The sequence below is a fragment of the Lissotriton vulgaris genome, chromosome 3_1 (assembly GCF_964263255.1).
Source record: "Lissotriton vulgaris chromosome 3_1, aLisVul1.2, whole genome shotgun sequence".
In the NCBI taxonomy this organism is placed as follows: domain Eukaryota; kingdom Metazoa; phylum Chordata; class Amphibia; order Caudata; family Salamandridae; genus Lissotriton; species Lissotriton vulgaris.
In genome coordinates, this window is record NC_141689.1 from 1300999681 (window position 1) to 1301018026 (window position 18346).

Sequence of the window (18346 nt, forward strand, 5' to 3'; positions counted from 1 at the left end):
TCTGTCCAGGGGGAGGTCGCTTTCTTCCTTATGGGGTTTACCACCGCTATCTTCCATTCCCTCGGGACTGGTCCTTACGCCAGAGAGGTATTCATAACTGACTGAATGGAGGGTCCTAGGATGGAGATCAGAGGGGCCACCATTTTAGGAGGAAGGTGATCATTTGGGGAGCCAGTTTTCATGTGGTTAATGAGGAGTGGAAGGTCTAGATCACTGACAGGTGGAATGGTAAAAAAGGTGCTTTTAATAGGTGCGGAAGATACACATGGAGGGGGGGACCTGGTTCCTGTGCCTTGAGAGGCAATGATTTTGTTATAAATCAGATTTATTTTATCCTCAAAGAACATGGAGATCTCGTCACACAGTGTCTGTGAGGCATCGTCAGGGCTCTCAGTAGCTGACGGTTTTACAAAACTTAGCAGGATTTTGAATAATTCCCTCGGACAATTTCCCGCCTCATCTAATTGTAGGGATAGATTATTTTTCCTTGCAAGTTTTATATTCTTGTAATAATTTGACTAAGCTTCTAGAAACATTTTCTTTTCCTGCTCTTTTTTAGATTTCCTCCACGCTTTTTCAAGCCTCCTGCATTTCTGTTTTTCTTTCCTGAGGTCAAGGGTATACCACTTTTCTTGTTTAGTAGGGGGGTGCTGCCTATGAAGTTTAAGCGGGGCGAGAGTATCAATGGCTAGTTTAAGAGATTTATTGTACTTTTCCAATGCCACTTCGGCTGAGTCTGCTTCGGAGAACTGAGGTTGTTGCCAGTGTTCACGCAGATTTGCAACTGATATTTTATGCCATTGACGGCGATAAATAGGAGGAGGTGGTGTTCTAGGTTGTCGTTTGGTGGGTCCTGCCAGATAGAACTCAACCAAAAAATGGTCTGTCCAGTAGATTTCAGTGGCAGGAAGGCACCTAATTTTAGTACAATTGGAAAATATAGAGTCAAGAGTGTGACCCGCTATATGAGTAGCCCCACTATTTTTTATCTCAAGTCCAAGATTGGACAAATCTGCTGTTAATTGTATTGATTCAGGGTCTTCAGAGTTATCCATATGTACATTAAAGTCACCGAGGAGAAAGAAGTCCTCCTTAGCTCTAACATGGGGGGCCAGTAATTCCAGAAGAGAAAGAGCAAAATCTGAATTATGTCCCGGTGGGCGATATATTAATGCGCCTTTCCATGAGATGTTGCTTGCTAGGTTGATTTTGAATACCATGATTTCCAGAAAAGGGTAAAACTTTGTTCTAACATTGCTATCTTAAAGGTGTCTTTAAATATGATAGCTAAACCCCCTCCTGTTTTAATTGGCCTATCCACATGTATGATTCTATAACCTGCTGGGACCCCTAAAGTTATAGCAGTTATAGTATGTGGTTTCATCCATGTTTCGGTGAAAAAACATATATCAGGTTGCTGAGAAGAAATCAGATCCCAGATCTGAAGTTGGTGTTTGGGAAAGGAACGTACATTAAGGAGAAGACACTTCAGTTCTAGAGGGGATACTAATGAGGTTACATTGACATGGGAGCTATCTGTTGACACAGTTGATTGATAGCGGCATTGTCGACATGAAAAGCAACCCTCGAGTTGTTTGCAAGATAATCGTGTAGCACAAGTGCTTATGGGTTCTAGCTGGCGTAGGGAGCTAGCGGAATAGGAAATAAAGCGAGTACCTGAGTTAGTGGGGTCCATAACTTCTGGGCCCTAGCCCCTACGTCCCGTCCTGTTGCGGACGGGCGCAGACGGGCAGCTCTTTGGCGGGTCTTCGGCGGGGCTGCGCACGATCGCTGCGCGCCCGTGGTACTGCGAGGGCTAAATAGCCCTAAGGAAGTCAATCACTAGAGCGCTAACCACTCTTCGTGCCGGCCGACCGGAAGTGCCTGCAGGTCCCCACGAGAAATGTCAGGGAGGCGGCTCCGGTAATCAGTGATGGTGTGTGGTGCAGGGGGGTATTGAATTTTACAAAAGAACACAGTTTAAAATACACAATATCACAGCTAAATATAACATGACTTTTAAAAAGCGCTAACAAGCTTTTATCGAGCTCTTACTGCCCAGGTCAGGTCAGATCGCCAAGCGGGTCAGAGACACTGCCACTGTCTCCTTCCCACAGCGAAATGCGCCCCTGCTCCGCCTAAATAGCCCTAAGGAAGTCAATCACTAGAGCGCTAACCGCTCTTCGTGCCGGCCGACCGGAAGTGCCTGCCGGTCCCCACGAGAAATGTCAGGGAGGCGGCTCCGGTAATCAGTGATGGCGTGTGGTGCAGGGGGGTATTGAATTTTACAAAAGAACACAGTTTAAAATACACAATATCACAGCTAAATATAATATGACTTTTAAAAAGCGCTAACAAGCTTTTATCGAGCTCTTACTGCCCAGGTCAGGTCAGATCGCCAAGCGGGTCAGAGACACTGCCACTGTCTCCTTCACCAATCTAGGTACTACTACCATGTTTTGTTTTAAAAACCTTTATTGTGAAAATGTCAGTATACAAATACGGGCCTATAACCACGTGGGCCGGCCACGGAGCAAATTTGAATCGTATATGATGAAAGGACATTTACACTGTAGAAGAACGTAACGGGCGACCCATTAGTGATGTCATCAGTGATGTCACTGACCATGTCATGAATGATGTAATATGTGACATCATCAGCAGTGGATTGCGGGTGCGCGATATATAGTTAGTGCAACTAACTATATATGGAATTTCAATGGTTTTGTGTGAGTAAAATAAGGTTTTGTAAATGCGAATTTCTAACTATATATGGTCTATAACCTATGGTTTTTTCAGTGAATTTTCAAGGTTTTGTAAATGCTAATTCCTAACTATATATGGTCTATAACCTATGGTTTTTTCAGTGAATATATATATATATATATATATATATATATATATATATATATATAGATATATATAGATATATATAGATATATATATATTTGGCACACGTCCTTTTTTGGAGGAGCAGCTTTAAGCTGGTGCCGGCGACGAGGCAAGGACTCGGCTCGTGATTTATTTTCTAGCAACAAAAAATAACGCCGCACTCTTCTCAGGTGGTTTCAATACGGTTTATTTCAGCTCCATCATACTTCCTTCACCTACGCGTTTCGAACAAAACTGTTCTTGATCACAGTAGTTACAAGTCCGTTTTCAGTTTCATGCTTTTATACTCTACTCACCACTTTGGCAATTATGAAGCATTGTGGATGAGGTAGTTCTAACTTAGCTATTTTAGCCTATCGATGTCCTTACACAAACAGTTGGCTGAACTCAGGTTAGATTGTGTGTTTTATTGATCAACGCTTTAATCCACAATTGATTTGACACATGGTCGGACTGTGTTTGACTGAGTGCCAGTTCAGTGTTTATCTTTAATGGTATACATCAGAATGTATCCTTTGATTAATGATAGTTCTAGCTGAGTGCTAGTTCCGACTTGGTGAATTACAGCTTACTGATTTGCTCAGAACAGCGATACTGATACTCATGTTTCAGGATAGTTAATAATTAGCAAAAAAGCCTTTGTATATTCAGTTCATCTTAGTTTCATTTCTTATAACACAACTTATACATATTGATTTGATTAGGATCATGAAAAAATAGCCTCAAAAACAACATTAAATCTGCAGATATAGTTATTATCTCATTGGAATCCATATTATGCATATATTGTCCTCATTAATCTGGTTCAATTTTTTCACCATCATAATTTCACCTGCTTTTGGTATTATGCATGTTAACCGTCTAGATCTAGTGCATTTTCTTGTGACTCTCATTTCTATTATGCATATGTTGACCTCATTAATCTGGTTCAATTTTTTCACCATCATAATTTCACCTGCTTTTGGTATTATACATGTTAACAGTCTAGATCTAGTGCATTTCCTTGTGACTCTCATTTCTATTCCTTTCCTATTTAGAAAAATATGGACTTCATTGAATTTCCTTTTTCACTGTTTCGCTCTTCAGATTAGTGATTTTTCACAAATGTACATAAAGTTCTTGGTCTCCGTTCAATCCATTTGGGACTTTGGTCTTGAATTTAATGATGAGTTTAGATTCTAGGCATCTCAGTTGTTGCAGACGATTGCCTCCCCTTTCATGTTCTGGCACCATTGCAATCCCTGAGTATCTCATGTTTTGCCATGTCTTATTCTTGTGTGTCATCATGTGTTTCGTTATAGCATAAGCCTGATGTTTGTTTTGTATAGCTCTAATGTGCTCTAGCATTCGTTTCTTAAGAGCACAAATGGTCGAGCCTATATAGCGTTTGCCAAAGTCACATTCTAACAAATAGACCACGAAATGTGATTTGCACGTGATTTTGTTTTGTATTTCAAAGACTTGTCCTTTAGGATCTTGTAGAGATTTTAAATTTCTTCCGCTTTGCAAGCTTTGCATGACATGCATTTCGTAAATCCTTTTTGTCGCTTTTGTAACCAAGTTTCTTCTTTTTTGTCAATAAAGTGGCTGTTGACCAAAGTATCTCCAAGGGAAGGTGATTTTCTGTACGAAATTAGGTGTGCGTCACCAATTAGTTTGCCAATGTCCGGATCCATTTTGAGCACCTTCCAGTATTTTGTCACAATTTTCCTGATTTGTGCACTTTCTTTGGAGTATGTCAAAATGAGACGAGGTTTATCCTCTACTTTTTTTACTTTTTCTTTGGTGTTGTCAATTAGAGTCTATTTCTTGTTTTTCTTCTTGCTCTTTGCTCCCCACGATTTATAGTCTTAAGTTTATATCCTCTGTTAATGAAGCGTTGTTTGGTTTCTTCAAATTTGTTTTCCATTTCCATGGCTTCTGAACAGTTACGCTTCATGCGTAAGAATTCCCCATACAGGACATTTTCCTTTAGTGAGACCGGGTGGAAACTGGCTCCATGAAGAATACTGTTAGTGGATGTCTTTTTTCGGAACAGAATTGTTTGTATTTTATCATTTTTTATCTACACTTTTGTATCCAAAAAGTCAATTTCCTTGTTTCAAATGTTATATGTGAATTTCAGGCCCACTTCATTGTTATCAATATTGCAATATATTGAAGTAGATCTTGTTTTGTGCCCTTCCACAGTAAAAACAAATCATCAATATACGTTAGCCTTAATACCACATTTGTGGTATATGGATTGATTTCTTCTCTCCAAGCTATGTGTTTCTCCCACCATCCCATGGTGAGATTAGCATAGCTTGGAGAGAAGGAAACTCCCATTGCAGTTCCTCGTTTCTGTGAATAGACCTTGTTGTTAAAGAGGAACACATTGTTTGTTAAACATATTCTGATCATTTCTAGAATAATATTTGTATGGTTTAGTTCCTCTTTTGGACATTGTTTCAAAAAGTATGCAACTGCTCGTAGGCCAAGTTCATGGTCGATTGACGTGTAAAGCGACATCACATCAATTGTTGCCAGTAGGTATGTGGGTTGCCATTCTGATTCCATAAAGATTCAGAGAAAATCTCGTGTCTTTAATGAAGGAATTCAATGTTGGTACTATTGGTGATAGAATAAAGTCTACATATGAAGCTATATTCTCGTATAGTGAACCGCAGCTCAAGATTATTGGGCGTGCTGGTGGTTTGTTCAAAGTTTTATGCACTTTCGGCAAAAAGTAAATTGTTGGAGTTATGGGGTTTGGAACAGTCAAAAGTTTTTTTCATCTTGATTGAGTCGACCTTGTTCTTGCACTCAGTCCCCAATTACCATCAAACACAGTCCGACCATGTGTCAAATCAGTCGTGTATTAGAGCGTTGATCAATAAAACACACAATCTAACCTGAATTAAGCCAACTGTTTGTGTAAGGACATCGATAGGCTAAAATAGCTAAGTTAGAACTACCTCACCCACAATGCTTCATAATTGCCAAAGTGGTGTGTAGAGTATGAAAGCATGAAACTCAAAACGGACTTGTAACTACCATGATCAAGAACAGTTTTGTTCGAAACGCGTAGGTGAAGGAAGTATGATGGAGCTGAAATAAACCGTATTGAAACCACCCGAGAAGAGTGCGGCGTTATTTTTTGTTGCTAGGAAATATATATATATATAAGAGATAAGAGAGGACGACGCCTTTCTTGGAAGCAGTGCAGATGCAGCATATAATTTACATTGTGTGGCAACTTTTTCACTAAGCAAAGTGAATTTTAATTGCACTGACCTGGGACAGTAAGCTGACAATAACGCTATTAAGCAAGACTGTAACACTCGGCAAGTCCCTAAATAACTTCTGCGATGCATTATGGGGCCTGAAGTTTGTTGAACAGGCACGTGACCACTGAGTCTTAATAATTGTGCTCACCTGTGATCAAGATGTAAGCAACGTCGAAACGCGTAAGGATATGAGCAAGTTGCACAGGATGTGACGAATAAAGTCATCTGCATCATCAGATGCTGTGGGGCTCTTTTCTTTGGAGTGGTTGCAAGCGCAGTTTCTCCAGGATCTCCGTTCCTGGCTAGAGCCCACCCTGCAGGACCGGTGGCCCCCGATAAAGCGGAGGTGTTCTTTTGATATATATATATCACTACACACTACACTTAAAACTTTAAAAGTCACACCTTTAGCAGGCCTTAACAATCCTGAAGGCAGGGTGCTGGGTTTTGCATGAGATGTTGCTCCTGCATGAGCAGAGCCCATCTGCAGTTTTCGGAGAACATTCTCCCGGGCTGTACGTGATACTACAAGACATATAGGTAGAGGTGCATTATAACCCGTGGTAAATGCTATCTCGAAAACGACTACAACGAAGTATGTCGTGTTTGGTGTCAAAAACCTTGGAGTCATACCTCCACACCAATAACTGGTATGGGAGGTATGATTTCTCCCCACAGAACTGAGGTTCTGGGGGTACCTAAGTCTACTTGTAAAAACTTTAGCGAGCCTTACAGCACAAAATGGATGCTGCCAGGCACATACATGAGGCTGCCCTCCTGCTGCTGAGCCAAGCTCAAGTAGGGAAAGGCAGCACAATAGGTATCCTGTCACTGGGAAGTGTGACCACCTCCTAAACAGGATTTAGTGTTTTGGGGCTGGGTGGGTGCACTGTCTCAGTGCCAGAAAGTCTATCTCCAGGGCACAGTTGGTGTCCCTATGCATAGTCCAGCTCAAACCAGTCCTGTGAGCCATTTGCTCCTGCTCTGGCACGAAACTGGACAAAGGACATGGGTGTAGCCTCCCCCTGTTCTGTCCCTCCCCTAGGATCTGTCCAACTCTTTTCTATGGGTATAAAATGGGTTACCTGGCTGCAGTGATGTGAGAAAAGAGGGAGATACCCTGATTCTGCAAAAAGGGACAGGTAGTAAATTAGAAAAGCACAAAATGTCCCTTTTTGAGGAACTATACTTTAGGCAAATTACTCCATATATAAGAGCTTGCCACAGTATGGATCACATGCTATATCAGCTTACTAGTACACAACAACTTGTCAACATAGACAGTTGGATATTCTGATATGAAAAAATATTGTTTTATATAAAACAATCATAAAATATGATGAATACATTAGAAAGAATATCTTCTCATTGAGAGATTATAATACATATACTTTTGGCAATTTATTACAAGTAAAGAAAATGTAATGTGAAGAGACGACGCTGCGTTTCAGTGAACAGAAATTCCTTCACCTTCCTCAGGACTAAGCTTTTCACATAAATCTAGATAGCAGATAACATTTATTAAAACATTTATATTTATCTCAACACCAGTGCTTAAAGGCTAAAAACAATTGTTGGAACACATCGGTATACTTATACATTTCAATTAAATACCCTGATGCAATTTGATATAAATTAAAGTAGAATAAACTAAAGTAAAATAACACATGACTCATAGCAATAAGGGGAGGGGGTAAAAGTATTCAATTGACCCACCTATTAAAGTTGTTTTGGGAGCCAGAAATCGAGTCATCTCAAAGCCTTGAATAGCTTAATGACTTTCGTTTGGGGTACATAACTCATCCGAACCAAAAAATTGAGATAGTAGATCTAAACAAAATCAAGATCGTTTGTTAACGTGTGATGAAGGTCTGGCTTAATTTTTAAATCCCATTTTTAGACCTTTACATACCTGTATATTGATAAGGAACCTCCATGGTGTTGATAGAGCCGTTGGAAAAAAGGGGCCCGCATTCTAAGCGAAAAAACGTAATTAGTATATTGCCAATCCTTATCTCTTTATTTCCTTCCATGAAAAATTATCTTTCTATAACCAGGCTTACCATTTAAAGAATAGGGAGCTTATATTTAATTTGCTTCACCGTTGATATTCAGTTATTTGACATTTTCAATCATTGTCGGCACTGGAAGTCAAAAGGACAGATCGATATTTATCTGCTTTGATTTAAACTACGTTATACTGAGTTGACCTTGTTTTTAATCAATATACATTTTTACCCTTTGTCAGGCTATCACAATGATCGTGCTGAAAGGCACGCTTTGCATCAAATTATTGCAGACTCATGTAGTGGTTTTCTGAAAACATCAAAAACCCATAATATTTTTAAATGTGGTTGGAGCAAATTACCTCAATAAATTATCTGTCCTCATTTTAAGTGTCCTATATTAGATTCATACGGACTTTAGTGATAAGGATGGGTAACCGGCTCATTGATAGAGAGATGTGTTAGAGCTCACAGCATTTATGCATGAACTCATTAGTGGCCAAAATGATTGCTCTTGGTCAAAAACCATTACATTTTTAGGCATGTATTTGATTTTGGTCAAATAACATTAAAGTTAAAATGAATTTACATCTAATGTGACCGCGCAATGAGATATATTTCCCTAAATCATTTTAAGGGAAACCAATTGAATGTGGCCATTCTCTAAGTTTACCAAGCATCGGAGGAACTTACTCACTGAGAAGGAAACGGGTGACCTCCTCCTCTCTGTAAATGTTTTCACTAATTTTTTAGAATGCACTTCAAAGTCTCTCATATTTGTGCAATTACGTCTTTACAGAGAGGGTTTATCCTAAACAAATGGCCAAGAGAGCTTACAAAAGAGCTAAATATTATAACCGGGATTCACTCTTTGAGCCAAAAGATAAAAATACGGATGTGGACAAATTACCAATAACTTTTATCACAAATTTCAGTAACATTAGTAATAGAATCGAAAATTTAATCAACAGGAACTGGCATCTTTTGAATGATCAAAATGCTATTACCTAAGATAAACCTATGTTTTCCTTTAGAAGGAATCGTACTGTTAAAATCTGTCTAGTACATACATACAGAAATGAAGTAGAATGTAAACAATTGAGTATATAGAACAGTCATCCATTCCCTAAGGGAAATTTTCCATGCAGTTCCTGCACCAACTGCGCTAATATAATGAAATGATCTGTGATCACACATAATGGGGTCACACATAATGTAAAACATCTAGTCAATTGCCAAACAAAAAATTGTATCTACTTGATTTTATGTCCCTGTAATAAAGGATATATTGGTGAGACCTCGAGAGAACTTAGGGCAAGATTGACCGTACATAAATCAGCTATACGAACTAAGGGCCCGATTCAAAGAAATAACTTAAGGCAAAATCCTAAACTTACTACCATTTCGGTATTCACAGAAGGCACTTACGGATTTCGGTATTCACAGGAGTTAGGAGTCCTAACTTTAGGACTCCTAAATGCCTTCCGTGAATACCGAAAGTCTTAAAGTTAGGATTTTTCTCAGTTTAGGAGTAGCAAAGTTAGGACTCCTAACTTTAGAACTCGTAAATGCCTTTTGTGAATACTGAAAGTTTTAAAGTTAGGATTTTTCTCAGTTTGCCTAAACATTTAATGGTTTTTGACCAAGAGCAATCATTTTGGCGACTAAATGAGTTCACACATAAAAGCTGTGAGCTCTAACACGTCGCTCTATCAATGAGCCGGTTACCCGTCCCCATCACTAAAGTCCGTATGAATCTTATATAGGACACTTAAAATTGGGACGGATAATTTATTGAGGTATTTTGCTCTAACCACATTTAAACCTATTATGGGTTTTTTGATGTTTTCAGAAAATCTTTACTTGAGTGTGCAAGAATTTGATGCAAAGCGTGCCTCGCAGCAGGATATTTGTGACCGCATGACAGAAGGTGTAAATTGATATTGATTACAGCCAAGGTCAACTCAGTATAACGTAGTTTAACCCTTTGTGTGCATTCGTACGCCACATCCGTTGTCCGACGCGGCCCCGCCTGCGCATTCTTATGCCCACACTGCTGAGGAATTGCCGCCGCGATAAACGAGTTCAATCAAAGCAGAAGAATATTGATCTGTCCTTTTTAATTCCAGTGTTGACAATGATTAAAAATGTCGAATAACTGACTTACAACGGTGAAGCAAATTAAATATAAGCTCCCAAGTCTTTACAAGGTAAGCCTGGTTATAGGAAGATAGTTTTCCATAATAGGTAATAAATAGATAAGAATTAGAAATATACTAATTACGTTTTTCTCACTATGAGTGCAGGCCCCGTTTTTCCAACGGCTTTTTATTTGAACCGCCGGTGGCTCTATCAACACCATAGGATGTTACGTATCGATATACAGGTATGTAAGGGTCTAAAAATGGGATTTAAAAATGAAGCCAGGCATTAATCACATGTTAACAAACAATCTTGATTCTGTTTAGATCTACTATCTCGATTTTCTGGTTCGGATGAGTTATGTACCCAGACCGAAAGTCATTAAGCAATTGAAGGTTTTGAGGCAACTCGATTTCTGAGTCCCGTAAAAACTTTATTAGGTGGGTCTATTGAATATTCCCCCCCCCCTTCTTGCTATGGATCATGTGTTAATTTACTTTAGTTTATTCTACTTTAATGTGTAATAAGTACCCAAAATTATATATATTGTAATCTCTCTATTAGAAGATATCATATTTTATGATTGTGTTGTATAAATAAATACTTCTTCACATCAGAATATCCTCACTGTCTCTTGATAGATCAATTCACAGCAGATGATTAATATTTTGTGATTTCTATGTTGACAAGTTGTTGTATACTAGTAAGCTGATATAGCACATGAGCCATATTGTGGCAAGCTCTTATATACGGAGTATTTGCCTAAAGTATAGTTCCTCGAAAAAGGACATTCTGTGTTTACCTGGCTACAGGACATTAGATTTTACTTGGACAAGATTCTGCAAGAAAATATCACTACACTTTGACATTTTTGACACGCTGGACTTCGCTAGACCTTCCTTGGGCTCAACTTCATCTTCCCTTGCTATCCCCAGTCTTGCCACTGTCTGTGATCCATACAGGCTCCATGCAGCAACCTGTGGACTGCCAAGACAACAGAAGAATCTCACTTGGAGTGAAGGAGTCACTCCCCTGCAAACGCAGACACTGTTATGCAGCTGACATGTTTTATGATCCTGAGCTTCTGGGGACTACAAAGACTCCAGCAACACAGGAGGTGGGTTTCTGAAGGTCTCCGAGGTTGAGCTGCCCTCTTACTGAGTTTGAGAAAGATATCCCATGTGAGGACCGCATAACCCTTACCCCTGTGCACCGTGTCCATTCACAGCTACGCATGCTTGTTGTCATGCAACAATTGCATGCATTGAATCATTTGTAGCCCTGGCCCCAGTGCATCTTTTCTGAGAAGAACTCTTGCATCCTTGCACATTGTGCCCTGCTATCTGGTATCCTGTGAAACCACCTGAGGTCTCCTCACAACTCATGTGCCTTCGTCCTGTGGGTCCACTTGAGGGTCAACCTTGCTTTATTTGGGCTCCCCTGGTTGCTCCAAGCCCGCCCTGACTCCCCTTTCTGTGGTGAGTCCCTTGGTCCTTGCTGGGCCAGATTGACACAGAACTTAACTTGCTGCGTTGTTCACTGCTGCCAAGGCTTGTTTGTGCTCCCGCTGGACACCGACGCCTCAGCACTTGAGATCTTTTATGGGACAGCTCGTATTGGCTCCTGGTCATCAAAGACGTCTCCTGGTCCGCAAAGCTGTATTGCATACTCTAAATGGTTGAGAGAGTGTGTGACAAACTAGCTCCAGTTAAAACCATCTTTCCCAACAGAGTACTCCCCTCTGCTCCTTGGTTTATGTAAGAATTGAGATATGACAAACTGAAGTGTAAGCGTCTTGAACGTATATGGAGAAAAGAATATTATGAAACAGAGAAGAAGGTCTATAAGAAGAACCTACTTAGAGATAAACAACTCCTGTGTACTGCCAAAAAAAAGTTATACACTGGCCGAATTGATATGGCTAAAGATTTGGCCCAAAGACTTTTTAGAACAGTCTCCAGCCTGGCGGAACCACAATCTCCTAAAGTTCAGTCTAGTCAGGACATTTGGGAAAATCTCGGCGTTCAATGGTCCAAGTGCAACAGGGAGTGCCACAGTTGAAGAGGAACATGAACTCTCTACTGTGCCCCCTATACCCTTGATAAGTTTGAACCACTATCAATGGACAATACTTGTAGTATGCTCTTGGCAGCAAGATCAGGTTCACCGTTCAACACTTGCCCGGCTGAAGTGGCTAAACTAGCTGTAAAACCAGTGACCCTCGCACTTACGCCTATCTTCAGTGCCGGGTCTGGTGGCTCAGTAGACTAATGCGTCTACTGCAGGGGCCGGTGTTCGACTGCATGGTCACAGGTTCAGATCCCAGCGGGTCCACTCAGCCTTTCATCGATATGAGGTCGATAAAATGAGTACCATTGAGTTGGGTAACAACAAACATCTGTTATTCAGCGCCAAGATACCCGTAGTGGTGAACGTACGCTTTACAAATACACCTGTTATGTCATCAGCCTTTGATACGGTCCATCATGATCTCTTGATGGACCGTCTAAGGACATGTGGGATCCAGGAGAAAACATGGAAACTCCTACAATCATTCCTAACAGATAGGGTACAAATTGTATCCTTGGATGATTACCACTCAAAGCCATTTGAGTTGCCCTGTGGTGTTCTGCAGGGGTCATCGTTGAGCCCGACATTGTTTAACGTACATGTTTCATCATTGGCCCCGATCATCAGTGTGTTTGGCTTTGGTCTTACCTCCTACATGGATGACACCCAAATTGTGGTGTCTCAGCTTCCAGGTCAGGAGAGGGGCCTAGAGAAACGTTTCCAGGAGTGTATGTTATCTGTTGGCAGATGGACGGCAGATAATTGACTAAAGCTTAATTCAGGCAAGACGGAGGTCATACTTTTTGGAAATGAAGCTAATTTCTGGAACCCAAACTGGTGGCTGTCTTCCATGGGCTCTCTTCCTACTCCTATGAAAAAAGTGAAAAAACTGGGAGTAATGGTAGATGATAGACTAACCTTTGGTGATCAAGTCAATGCAGTCTCATCTTCTACAGCGTATGTTCTCAAAACTGTGAATTTGTTTTTACCATTTTTACCATCAGACAGTCGACAAACAGTGGTTACTGCGCTAGTCTTATCCATATTGGATTATTATAATGGTCTATATTTGAATCTTCAGGAACGTCTTATGAACAAGCTCCTAAGGTTGCAAAATGCGGCGGCCAGGCTAAGGAATCAAAAAATTACACTGGCTCCCAGTGAGAAATTGGGTGCGTTTTAAATCTTTGTGTACCATATTTAATGCACTCCAAGGAATAGGAGCTGACTACCTACTAAAACAATCGAAGTGGTACATATCAAAAAGAAATCTGCCCTCCCTTGAAGCCAAGCTGGTTACAGTCCCAGTTACGAAAAAGGCAACATGGGGAGGCCGAAGCTTTGTCTTCGGGGCAGCCAAAGCCTGGACCACCAACAGGGATCCCCCTTGTGCACATCCAGCCAATGATTTTTCAAGCTTCATGCCACTCACAGATGAGCACATAAGGACTATTGTTTCCTCTATCAAAAGCGGCTCCGCCTTGGACCCTTGTCCTCTATCAGTTTTACCACCAGTAATGGAGACCATCATACCTGTGCTGACACAAGTCTGTAACACCATCCTGTCTTCAGCTATTTACCCAAAATCTCTAAAAAAACACCTTATTGAAACCTTTACTAAAAAAACCCTGCTTAGATAAAAAAAGAACTTAAAAATTACAGGCCTATTGCAAGCCTTCCATTCTTAGCCAAAGTGGTCGAAAAGGCAATGAATTCCCAACTATCTGACTTTTTAGAAAGACACCGACTGCTCGATGACTCCCAATTCGGTTTTCGGAGGTACCACGGGACCGAGACTGCCCTGATTAAGGCAGCAGACGATGTCAGAGCCATCCGGGACCAAGGAGGTACCGCTATTCTAGTACTACTGGATCTATCTGCAGCCTTCGACACGGTCGACCATAACATTTTGGTCGACCGTGTCGGAAAGTTGGGCATCCGCCATCAGGCTAGAGACTTGCTCGCCTCCTTTCTAGCAGAGAGATCTCAAGCAGTCACCCTTGGACCTTTTCAGTCTGCGCAACTCTCGCTCCCATGCGGGGTCCCCCAAGGCTCATCCCTTAGTCCGACACTATTCAACATATATGTGTCGGACCTTGCCTATGTCAAATCAAATCATAAATCAAATCAAATAAGCTTTATTCGATTTATCAATAAATCATAAAAGCATACAAATACAATTTATACAGATAATTTAGGAACAGTTTTCATGAAAAAAGTTGCAAAAAAGAAGATAAAACATTTCTCCAAAAGTTAAAATCTACGGCAGTCATATGGATGAAGGGCCTCGATTTACACTAATCAGTCAAATATTAGCATGTGTTAGTTAACTCATTGAGTTTCTAAATTTCAGTACTGACATTAAAAAGCGAGAAACAGCAAAGATGACATCAGGGCATATGGGATGAGCCTAACGTCTTACGCAGACGATACACAACTGGTCCTGGCCATCAAGGGTGACGGAGGACAAGTGGTACAAAACTTCAAAGATGGACTACTGGAAATAGGAGAGTGAATGACCACAAATTGCCTCAAACTTAACTCAGAGAAAACTGAGGTAGTTATCTTTGGACCACTCCTCCCAGCATGGTCATCATGCTGGTGGCCAGCAGCTTTTGGCTCACCCCCCATTCCAACAGCTAAAGTTAGGAATCTGGGAGTCATCCTCGATGATGGGCTCACCTTTCTGGACCATGCAAACAAAGTTGCCACCACCGCCCATTATAAACTGAAAATGATCAGGAAGATCCGCCCCTTTCTACCTGAGTCAGCAATTAAAACACTGGTCAGTGCATTAGTCTTGTCATCACTTGACTATTGTAACGGGCTATTTCTTAATGCCCAGGCCAGGGTCACACAAAAGTTACAGTCCATTCAGAACGCGGCGGCACGACTGATTTCAGGAACTGCCAAGTTCAGCCCCATTTCAGATACGATCAGGCAGTACCATTGGCTACCGATCCACAATACAATAAAGTTCAAGTCCTTGTGTATAGTCCACAAAACACTTAACAACCAAGGACCGCATGCTCTTAAAACCCAATTAACACCCTACATACCCTGCAGACAGTTACGCTCTTCCACCTTACACCAATTACTAATTCCTCGAACAAAAACAGTGTCTTGGGGTGACCGCCGCTTTTCAGTGGCCGCACCCAAACTCTGGAATACCCTTCCTCTGTACATCAGGACGAGCTCGTCCCTCCACCAATTCCGAAAACTCTTAAAGACATGGCTTTTTAATCAGTGAGGCTCAGACTACATATTGGAGACAGATGATTTTTAGCGCCGAGACGCCTACGGGTATTTGCTGCGCTCTATAAATGTCAAAAATAAATAAATAAATGAGCTTCCATTTCACCTGAGAAATGCCACTGATCTTCTTGCCTTTAGAAGGGGTTTCAAGACCTGGCTTTTTGGTAAGTAACTTTGCATCTGCTGCTCTGCTAAAAGAATAGGTAACTAGCACCAGGGCACCTCTGGGTAACTGCTGCGCTTAAAAAATTATGTAACATAACATAACATAACATAAGAAAAGTAAAGATCACCGTCAACACACCTGTAGCACCAGACATTGGTAGCCATTCGTCTACCGAGCCTCTGGTCACTAAAAAGTGAACCAGACTCTGCCCCTTCTGCTTTTAGGTTCTTCTCTCTAGAATCCACATTTGGATTCCACTAGACACTTTTCGTACTTCCAGCAGCAGCATTTCTTTGTCAACATCCATAGAGAATGAAGAGGGTTTCGCATGCCACTTTGTGCCTATGCACCCGGCTCCTGTGGGATAAGTAACTCTGGTACAAAGGTACCCACTAGTGGGATGGCTCTCCAACCTCTTAAATTCCAAGGGTTGTCTTCGTAATTTGCTGGGAAGGGTCCTTAATCTCTAATTTTCCAACTGTGACTTTCCCATCGAATTGCACGGAGCACGTGGTCGTGTTCTCACTCTGCGCCCATCCTCCGTAGGGTCCTTACTCACTCATCTTGGGTGGTTCCTTGGAGTCCCAATGAAGTCTACACCTTCTAGACTAGGTCTGGACCTGAGTCGTGGCTCTTATACCATTTATTTAGTATATGGTTTGGTCTCCCGCCTGGAGCCCACGGTGTATTGTGCTACTTACGTTTGATTGTATGCAACTGTACTATTTGATTTGTGTTTTATCCTCATGTAGAGGATACTAGAGAGTATTATATATAATAAAGACATGTTTTTTAAAACTAATGTGTGGTTTCTCTTTACTTTAACCAATACTATAAGGTTGTATTTTGGTAAAACAAGGTGCTTAACATTCCTTCAAGACCTGAAGGCTGCTCTCCATAGCTACCACTAGGATAGTGTTCTATAAAGATTATCTTTGACCTAATCACCATAAGGGTTGTTTGGACTTGTACAAAGTGCCCACTTTAATTATTGGATAACATAAAACAGGCTAACTTCTCACACTCTACCAAGTGGCTACTTCAAACGCACTGCAGGCCTTGGCCCCGGAGGGCACAGCACTTGTACCCTGTGATTCTTGCCTGGAGTTGTAGAACGTCTCCTGAGGCCTTCAGGTAGATAGCCCAATACACAAGGGTTTGTGTGTGGTTTGAGGAGGGCGTTGTGACTCAATGATTAGAGTGGCAGACCCTGATGCAGAGGTCTAGCCCGGGACCAGGGTTCAATTCCCCGCCTTGGCAGGTCTTGGGCTCAAAATTCCACAGACCTGATAATTCTCGCCTCGGTGCCTATTCTAATCATAGAGTCCCACTCTGCAACTCTGGGCAATAGCTTGCTTAATCTCCAGAACGGCCCTCACAACGCTAAGGATGCCTGGCCTCCACCTTGGGGGTGCCCAGGAATGGACGCCTCACAGGGAAAGTCAGGATGGGTTCACAGCGGTATTCGTAAAAGAGCCTTGAGACCCTTGCGGGTGAGTAGTGCGCTATACAAGTATCAATTTACAATGCTGGCTGTGTTCAGACTGGATGTCGCATCCTGAAAAAAAGCTTTATGATGACGAGGTGGGATGGAGGACACCCCGTGGGGGGAAATGTGATGTCTTTATGCTCCCCCATGCCTCTGACATACAGAACCATGCCCCTTGGATTTAGTGACAGTGGTTGCATATCCAGATGGTTGTGCTTTAGAGGATACCATGCCCTAACTGACAAAAGGGTTGTCCCTTCCACTTTCTCTTGTTACCCCTCTCCCTCCTTTCTGTCCTCCTGTATATGTTGGTCCCTATTTGCTGTCTATTAGAAAGTCATCATCCTAGTCCCTCTTCTCCCTGTGGGAAAGTACACTGTGTGGATATTTGTTTTACCTTAGGAGACAAGAGTTGTGTTGCTACTATATACCTTTGTGCTGCTGCTGCTATTATATACTTTTGACTGTCAAACATGTATGCTGATATGAAAACTGATAAAACATTGATATAAAAAAACTCCAGCTGCGTCCTCGCCAGAAGTCCATTTCTAGAAGCACTCCAAAACTTTAGAGAGTGCTACTGCTGAGCAAGCTTTTAGTTGTATTAGTTAGATGGTAAACATGTGCCTGTTTCAGGTGTACTACAGCAAGTTACGGAGTGCTCTGGAATGAGGCCTGTCCACGGTTTCATTCAGAGTGAAGTAATAATGTCAATGTTAAAGATTACAAAAAGCTTCTAGACCGGAAACATGGTTGTGGTTGAAAAGGTGTTTTGGAATCTGTGGAAAATGTAAGCAAAAATAAACAAAAAAATGTAAACTAAAGAAATTAGACGAAAAGTATTCCCTATAGCTGTATGGATTGCTAAAAAGGTCCCTTAAATTACACGAGTTCTGCTTAGTGAAGAACATAGATCTTTGTGTTAGAAAGTCATTAACAATGTGAGCATTGTCCTGAAGGTAACCACGTCTCTTAAAAATGATTTCAATTTAAAAAAAATCTATAAAAATGATGGCCCATTATTACTTATCTCAAAACTACATTGCATTAGCTTTCA